This window comes from Chlorocebus sabaeus, chromosome 21 (genome assembly GCF_047675955.1).
Source record: "Chlorocebus sabaeus isolate Y175 chromosome 21, mChlSab1.0.hap1, whole genome shotgun sequence".
NCBI classification, from domain to species: Eukaryota; Metazoa; Chordata; class Mammalia; order Primates; family Cercopithecidae; genus Chlorocebus; species Chlorocebus sabaeus.
Genome location: NC_132924.1, coordinates 115,996,266 through 116,004,715, shown reverse-complemented (window position 1 = coordinate 116,004,715; position 8,450 = coordinate 115,996,266). Strand labels below are relative to the sequence as shown.

Genomic DNA, 8,450 nt, shown 5'->3' with positions numbered 1-8,450 from the left:
GCCTATTGGGTACTATGCTCACTGCCTGAGTGATGAGATCATTTGTACCCCAAAACTCAGCATCACACAATATACCCACGTAACAAACCTGCACATGTACCCCCTGAATCTAAAATAAAAGTTGAAATTATTTTTTCAAAAATGTGGGCTGGGCCAGAAGCGGTGGCTCACACCTGTAATCCCAGTGCTTTGGATCCTTTGAGGTCAGGAGTTCAAAACCAGCCTGGCCAACATGGTGAAACCCTGTCTCTGCTGAAAAAAACAAAAAACAAAAACAAAACAAAACAAAAATTAGCTGGGCATGATGGCACGTGCTTGTAATCCCAGCTACTTGGGAGGCTGAATCACTTGAACCCTGAAGGCCGAGGTTGTAGTGACAGAGACCATGCCACGGCACTCTAGCCTGGTTGTAGTTGAGCCAGAGGAGATGTTTTTTGTTAAGGCTGAGGTGGGGGCTCTTCGGAGCCTCTGTGAGAAGGAGGTCCTAAGCCGTGGCAGAGGACAGAGTTGCAGCTTTCTGTTTCTTTGCCCTTTGTTCTGGACCCACAAGTGAACAGTGCCAGCGCCGATCCAGAGCATACGCTCTGGAGACCTTCACATCTCACGGTTCCATGTGAGCAAATGGACTGGGAAAGCTGTGTGGCCTGAGAAAAGGCAACCCCATGGCCTCACTCTCACACAGTATTTTGTCGTGAATTTTCAATAAGGGTTTCTTTTTTGTTGTTCCCCTCCCCACCCCCCGCTTGTTTTGTGTTTTTGGTGGTGGTAGTGGTGGTTCATTTTACACTGACCACTTAGAAGAAAACCCATGTTTTTCTGTGATTTTCATGCCCTGTTTCTGCTGGCAACCCTTCTGAGTGGGGTGATTCAATTTTCTGTGTAAAGAGTCTAAGTGGCCCAGGTAGGAGGTGGAAGCAGCCATCTGGAAGGCCATTGGGATCCTTATGTCTATCTCTTGGCTTCAGGTAACCAGCTGGGCTTTGATAGGAATGATCTGAATGGAGACAGAAAACAGGGGAAACTAACACTCTCCGCTCAGTCCTGTTTATGTAAAGCATTTGGTTCTTCCCTTGACTCTTGAGTGATGATGATATTCAGACCAGGCATTGACATTATGGTAAGAAAGGGAAAAAATGTTATCGGTCTGGTCTATCTATCTACTAGATATATATCTCCAAAAGCAGACAAATCCAAGGCTATAAGGTGAACTCGGGTCTGCGTTTGGACTCCATAAAGACAAAATCCATGTTGAACAAAGTGATGTTTCTATGCAGTGATTTTCTGTGTCACCCGTGTGTATCTGTCCATTGTGTGTGCTACCCTGAGCCCTGTTTTCCTCGGAAGGTAATGAGTGGTAGCCATCTCCTCACATGAACCACACATCTGGAGCACTGATGGCCCTCTCAAGGTAATTGATCTTACACATTTACCGTTTACCAAACACATGTCTGATGCTTACTTGGGTGTATTCCACAGCATGTAGATTGCGGTCCCCTGTGTTGGCCAGGAATGCTGTGCTCCGTGTAGAGGTTTTACTCTACTCATCACTGCTATTTGCACTCTGCTCCATGGACACTTGGAGGCCTGTGCTGTGTTCCCTGTGACTGGAATTGTGCTCTGAACTTGTCTGTCTCTCTTGGCTGCTCCTGGCCCTTGGTACCAGCTCCCAGCGGTGTCCACAATCACTTGGGACAGAAGGTAAAGATGGAATTTCAAAGAGAAGCTTGCTTGGATCTTCGGTGACAAGCTTGGATGAGCTACGGCCCCAACATGGGCCCTCTCAGAATTGCCAGGAGGAGGGTTTGGCAGGTGCCACAGGCGCCACGGGCCTGCCTCCCTCTGCTGCATCCAGTGGGTACAGACCAGTCAACATGTGGCCAGAGTGGCTGGATGGTGTCACAGCCCTCAGATGTCTTTCCAGCCACCTTTTTAAAAGAGTCCCAGGTAACTCACTTGAAGTGTTTCAAAGGTAAGCAAGTTTTATGAAAAGGAATCCTTCCTCAGTTAATTGATCAAATGGGTGAATCCTGACCCTCTCTAGTTTCTTTCCCTGGTCAGAGTGGGGAGCTGTTGGTAGCTGTGGGACTCACTGTGGCGTTCTACTGCAAAGGCAAAGAAGACGAAAATGCAGCGTGCAGAGCTGAGCTTGATTCCCAAGTCACAGTCAGGCTCCCGCTATGGTAGATGGGACATCTCTCCAGCTGCTCACAGAGATGGAACTAGGGAATTGAGGGAGAGTTGGGGTCCAGGGAGATTTACTTGAGTCTGATTTTCCAGGTGAATAAGAAGGGAGGGCTTGGTGGAGGGTTTGCCGCTGACACATTCCTGGCAGAGGCACGTCATCAGCAACAGCATTTGTGATTATTGTTGTATGTTAGCAATAAGATTCAGCTGGTCAGATTTTTGGGGCCACCCAGAGGATGGTGATACATTTTCTGTACTGTGATTGTTTTGAAGGCCGAGTAGCTCCAACCATTGTGAGAACCCAAATAAAAATCAATACCTCCCACCAAAGACCACCTTTCTGAAATATACATTTCTGTAGAAAAGAGTAACAGTGACCCCCTTTCTCCCAAGATTCTTATTGTTTTTGGATTCCATCTCTTTGTGTGTGCTAATCTAGTGTACCATGGAACACATTTTGGGAGCTGGGGGCTCTGCTTACATTTAAGGGAGACAGCACTGTCTGACCTGAGATTGGAAGATGCTTTCCAGTGTGAAGGAGTGTGAGGGAACAGGCACAGACACAGACAGTGAGAGAAGGGTCACTTTACTGGTATAGAGACTGCAGAGGGACCAGGGGCTTTAGCTGTTGGCAGCTATGGTGTCCTTAACCCAGTCCACATATTTGTAGACCTTGGTGTAGACTCAAGGCCTGTTCTTCTGGGCACAGCCATAGCCCCAGGAGACAACTCCTTGGGGCTGTCTGTTACAGACCACAGGGCAACCAGAGTCACCCTGGGGAGAAGAAGGTACAAGTTGTATGGAGAGATGGAGGAGGAATATAGCTATATTTACTCTGAACCTTAAAAGATCCCTTTCCAGCCAACTCTGTGGCACCATGTCCTTCTCACGGTGGCCCATTCTCTGTTTTTCCTAAGCAGACAGCATGTAGCCCAAGGGAGCCTTCCTCACTTCTCCATGGGCTCACTGCAGGGAGCATCCTCAGTCCCGCCACATTGAGAGTTCAAATCTTTTTCCCAGATGGGGCCTGGGTATCAGTGGGAGCCTCAGCATGGGAAGTGTTGGTCAAATCACCTGGCTGGAAACCTTGCCTGCCTCAAGGAAGCCCACACAGAACATGTTGCTGGTAATCTGGAAAGGGTAGGAGGCTTCACACTTAGCCTGGGTCAGCACAGGAGCTTCCAGGCACTGCAGCTCATCTGGGTAGTCGGCTGTGAGGATCAGGAAGAGATCAAAGAAAGTAGAAATGTGGGTCAGGCCAGAGAAGGAGACAATAATCTAGGATGGAACATTGAAGAGAAACACTGCCCTGGAGAGGACTTTAAAACATAAGTCCTGGCAAGAGGCTCTGGCTTTTAGTTCCCAAAATGATCATTGTTGAACCCCTTCCAAGACGTGATCATAGCAAGTTCTCCAATTGTCCTGTCTCTTGATTGTATGTGCGAAGTCCTTGAGACTTTTCATGTCTCTGGTGCCCAGTGCAGAGCGTGTGTGTAATGGGCACTAGAAATGTGTCTTAAGCCTGGAGATGACAGGTTTTAAGTTAAGGGGCATGGTTTATTCTGGAAATTGTGAGGATGGAGGGAAGTAGAAGGGCAAAGGGTCTCGCTCACCGCCAGAGCTCAGAGTGTTTCCCCAGGTGGAGATGAGGCACTCGGTGCCAGCAGTTGGAGGGGCGGTGGGCAGAGAGATGCGGACACATGGGCGTTGATGATGGTAGTTGAGGAGAGCTTGATCAGCATTATGTCATTGTTCATAGTTTTCCTTTCGTATTTGGGGTGGCGGATAATCTTGGCTGCATTGATGAACTGCTCAGTCCCCTCCAGGACTTCAATGCTGTGCTCTCCCAGTCTCACCTGGATGTGGCTATGGGTTGGGCAGGGCAGGCATGATGAAGATCTTCTGTCCCAGCCGGGGCACCCATCCTACCTTCCCCAGGGTCCTCAAGCTTCCTGTTCATGGACAGTACTGGAGGCATCAGGTGGGCTGTGTGGCCGTATCACATGGGCAGTAGAGGGATGTGGGTTAGTGCAGGTGTGAGACCCAGGACCTTTCTGCTTCAGAGGTTAGTGGTCGTGGGGTGGAGAAGAGTTAAAGGGATCCCACTGGAGGCTGCTCCTCAACCTGCCCTCCCAGCCTCTTCCCCACAATCTCCACAGTCAGTAGCGCTACGGGCACAAGGAGCTCCTTGAAGTTTTCCCAGCATTCTTCACCCCAGGTCTTTGCTAACTGTGCACAGTGCCTGTTCCTCCCTCCCTTCTCGCCTGGTGAGCACCATCCTTCTGTGTAATCTAATCCAAGGGACAGCCATAGCATTAGCATCTCCAGGGAACTTGTTTGAAATGTAAATTATTCGTCCTTACCCCCACCTACTGAACAAAACCTTGGGGATGGGACCCAGTGATTTGTGCCTTAACAAGCCTGCATGTGATTCTGATGCATACTCAGGTTTGAGAGTTCTTGGTGTAGGCAGCAGTTCTCAGCTGTGTCTATGCACTCTACAGTTAACCAGGTAGAGGGTGAAATACTGAGTTATATTCACCCCTTCTTCCTGAAAACTATGAGTTAATTGCCCTGGGATAGGACACAGGCATCAATATTTTTAAAAACTCTTTCTTAGGTGGCTTTAATATGTAGCTAACCAGCAAAAGCTACTTGCCTGCTTTTCTCATTAGCTCTTACCACCCCAAGATCATCCCTGCCTGCTTTTATGACCACAACCCTTGCTGTTTCATGGATTTGCCTGGGTGTGAGAGGTTCCTGTCTTGTGTTCACTCTCTGCTCTGTGGAGTCAGCTGCTGCCAACAAGTTTTCTTCTCCACCATCGCTTCCCTCCATCTTACCAAACCTCAGTACTTCCCTGGGCTGAGGCCAAGCTCTCCCAGGCAGCCTCGCTGGGAGCTTTGCAGTCAGGGGCCCCACACTTATGGCTTGTAGCAGTGAGGTGCTGATACCACCCACTGTTCGCTGATGAGGGGGCACGACAGAAGTGGGAGCCAGAATTCAGGGACACCTGGTAGGGGAGAGAATTCACCTCACAGGTGTAGCCCCCAGCGATCTTGTCATCATCATGAAATGGGGCAGCCACTGGAGTGGAGATAGGAAGGGAGAAGGCAAGTCAGTAGCATATTAGGCGTGGTGCTCCCAGCCTGTGGTTGCTTTCTGCTAATTAGAAATCCTTAAGAAGCACAATGAGGCTAGGCAAGGGAGGAAGCGCTGTCACCCCTGGTGAACATCACTGGCTGTGGCTCCCAAGTCTCTTTGTCTCCAGGGCACGTAGCTAGGTACCCTGTGGGGACTCAGATATCTCCAGGCTGAGGCTGTAAGGAATGTCCTCACAATGGTTCCAGTGGGATAGTTGGGATGTGATTGTCTCACCCACTGAGTGCTTCTCTCTTTTATTCATTACCTGTGTACTTCCCCTGGCTATTTGAGCCCTGGATTGTCAGGATACTTTGGCCAAGCTAGGAAAATCCCCTGACTGTGGAGACCTGGCCATCACCAGCTTCCCCCGTAGCTCAGATCTGTGCTGTCAGGGCAGAGTTGAGGGTAGCCCCCAGGCTCACTTCGTCAGAACAAAGGTAGATGTTGTTTTTGGCCAGTAGTCCAGCAATTCTTAACGTTGGCTGCATGCCTTGAAATGTTAAAAATCACCTGGGAAGCTTAAAAGCCCAGAACACAAACTTCACCCCAGACAAATGAAGTTAGAATGTCTAGAGGTGACTCTCTGTCATGAGTAAGTTTTCAACCTCCCCAGGTGCTTTCAAGGTTAAGAGCAGCTCTAGTTGTGCTATTCTGGTGCTGTTGGAGCCAAGCCTGAAGCCTGCTGCTTCATTTCTTGGGCCAGCCTCACCTGACCTCCTTTCCCAGCTTCTCCAACTACAGCTCAGATATGGATGAATGACAGTGGTGGGAGTGAATCACGGAGAAGTTGAAACAGGTGAGGGTTAAAGTGAGCCCAAGGAGGATGGGAAGCAAAGATGCAAGATAGAGGAAATAGAATATCAGAGAAGAGTCAAAAGGGGAGAGGTGGCAAGAATGGAAGGGCTTGTGTCTGCCAGGAAAGGGGGTTGGCGGGGCCTGAGGCAGGGCATGATACTCACCAGAAGCTCCCAAAGGTAAGGATCAGGAGTGGATTCATCATGGTAGAGTGTGCCTGACTGGTGGTGGAGGACCCATCTTTATACCTCCTGAGGATCGGGAGAGGAGGTATCTGTGAGGTGAGGGTCACCACTCCTCCCAACACAAACACACCTGCAGCTTTCCCCTTCCCAGGGTCTTCATCAGCTCGGCTATGTTTGGTCACTCTCTGGGTTTGTGATTCACAGGTGATAAGGAAGCTTGCCTTCTGAGAGCAGAGAGGGAGACCGGCTGTTTCCTGGAAGGATGCTGGAATGGGGAAGACAGGGAAAACCAAGCCCCGGATCACACAGCTGGGCTTTCTTTGGCCGAGGAGATGAGGCTTAGAAGGAGGGAGAATGGCCTGCCTGTTTAACAATCATTTTAACTATTGGGGATGTATTTAATGTACTTAAGGAAGGGCAAACGTTGGTAACAAGCTTGGCTTTTCAGTGTCCTGGAGCCCCCAAGAGAGGAGGAAAGTCTTATCTAAGGCTCATTCCTGTGAAAAGGAAGATGCTTCTCTCCAGTCAGTGTGCCAGCTTGTCACATCCAATACTTTGGGAACAAGAATACCAACACTAAGGGATAAGGAGAAGGGAGACTTGCATTCCACAGGATTCAGGGCTTCTAGATGGCTCTCCTTCCTACCAAGGCTTAAGGATGGGAAGTGTTTCAAAGAAGGAGGGGGCACAGTTTAGGTAGGAGCTTACTCAGTGCATCTGTAGGATGGAAAACCAATGGCACACTCCTCCTGTTCTTCAATGTGAAGACATTTGTCTGTCTCATGTGCATCCTGTCATGGATTATTTTCATGCAGCCTCATGTTAGCTCCGGCAACCTGCACTCAGGGTGATGCAAACTGACCCACCTGCTTGGGGCTGACAGCATGAACTAGAATGACATGCCGCCGATCAGATGTCAGAGTTTGGACCATGGTAAATCTGGGTTATGATCTGATCTGAGAATCAGCAGTAGGTAGAGATTTGAGCACATGTTAAATGGGTCACTTATTGGGTTCAGTAATGAAAATGTGGAGGGGTGGGTCTAGAATTTTCTGTCTTAGATGCAGTGAGATTTTGTTGGGCTCAGTACAAAGTGAATCTTCCCAGAGAATACCTTGATGTGGGCCCTACCAAGGCTACTAAGACACAGTTGTGTAATTGACTAAAGCACAAGTTGGCCAGAGCAGTGTGAAGATAGAGATGCTGTCTCTGCTCAAGTCTAACGATGTAAGGAAAGAAGGAGCTTCCTTATGAGGGTGCTTTCCATTCTCAGCAAGTCTGAGCTCAGGTTTGTGATGGGCAGGAGTGAGCAGAGTTCAAGGTTGAATTGTTTGAAAGTTAAAAGAAGCAGGGATGTTCTGGAGACAGTGAACAAAATGAGCAAAGCTCAGAAACTTGGTATTGAAATTGGACATGGCCAGGGGGCTAGAGGGAGAAAGCAAATGGAAACCAGAGAGAGTTGGAAAAAATGCCAAAGTGGGGCCCGTGGAGTTGAGAGGACATACAGAGATCCTTCGGGTTTAGCTCCTAGCATGGCTGCCAAGCTAGCTTTCCCACAGCCAGGAGACCCACTGCTCGGAGATGCCCTCTCCACCCCGTACCTCCACTAATCACTGATGGGTGCATACCTAACACTGCTAACCTTAGATGGTGCATGGTGTCTGACTACTTTACAAGAGTTTTCACATAAGCAACAGTGGTACATTGCTTTTCATTTATGCTGAGTTTCACAGTTGAACTTCCCAAAAACATGCTATTTGTGATATGTGTAGAGCGAACTTATTTCCATTTACAGAGGAAGACAATGAGATTCAGAAGGATTCTGTCTTGCCCAAGAATACAGAACTTGGCAGAGCTGATCATAAGGCCAACAAGCCATGGAGTGCATTGTGAAGTGTGGGAATTGCTGCAGGTGGCATCTAAAAGGAGATTTATTGAGGATCAAGACAGAGGTCCCCAGAGGAACAACTGTACATCTGATTCCTTCTTGTTGCTGTTCTTCCTGGCAGAAATAGATGATTGAATTAATCTTTCTCCTGGCACCTCGTCTCAGAGCCTTATCTTGCCACAGTTCCAGACCCATCCAGGCCATGACTGCCATGTAGATGATACACCTCTCTGCTCATGAATAACTGGCCAAGC

At 48.8% G+C, this 8,450-nt stretch overlaps 1 pseudogene; it reads right to left on the bottom strand.

Moving 5' to 3' along the window:
• Window positions 1–599: 599 nt before the first annotated feature.
• LOC140709711 (putative trypsin-6) lies at window positions 600–7,128 on the bottom strand (annotated as a pseudogene).
• Window positions 7,129–8,450: the final 1,322 nt, after the last annotated feature.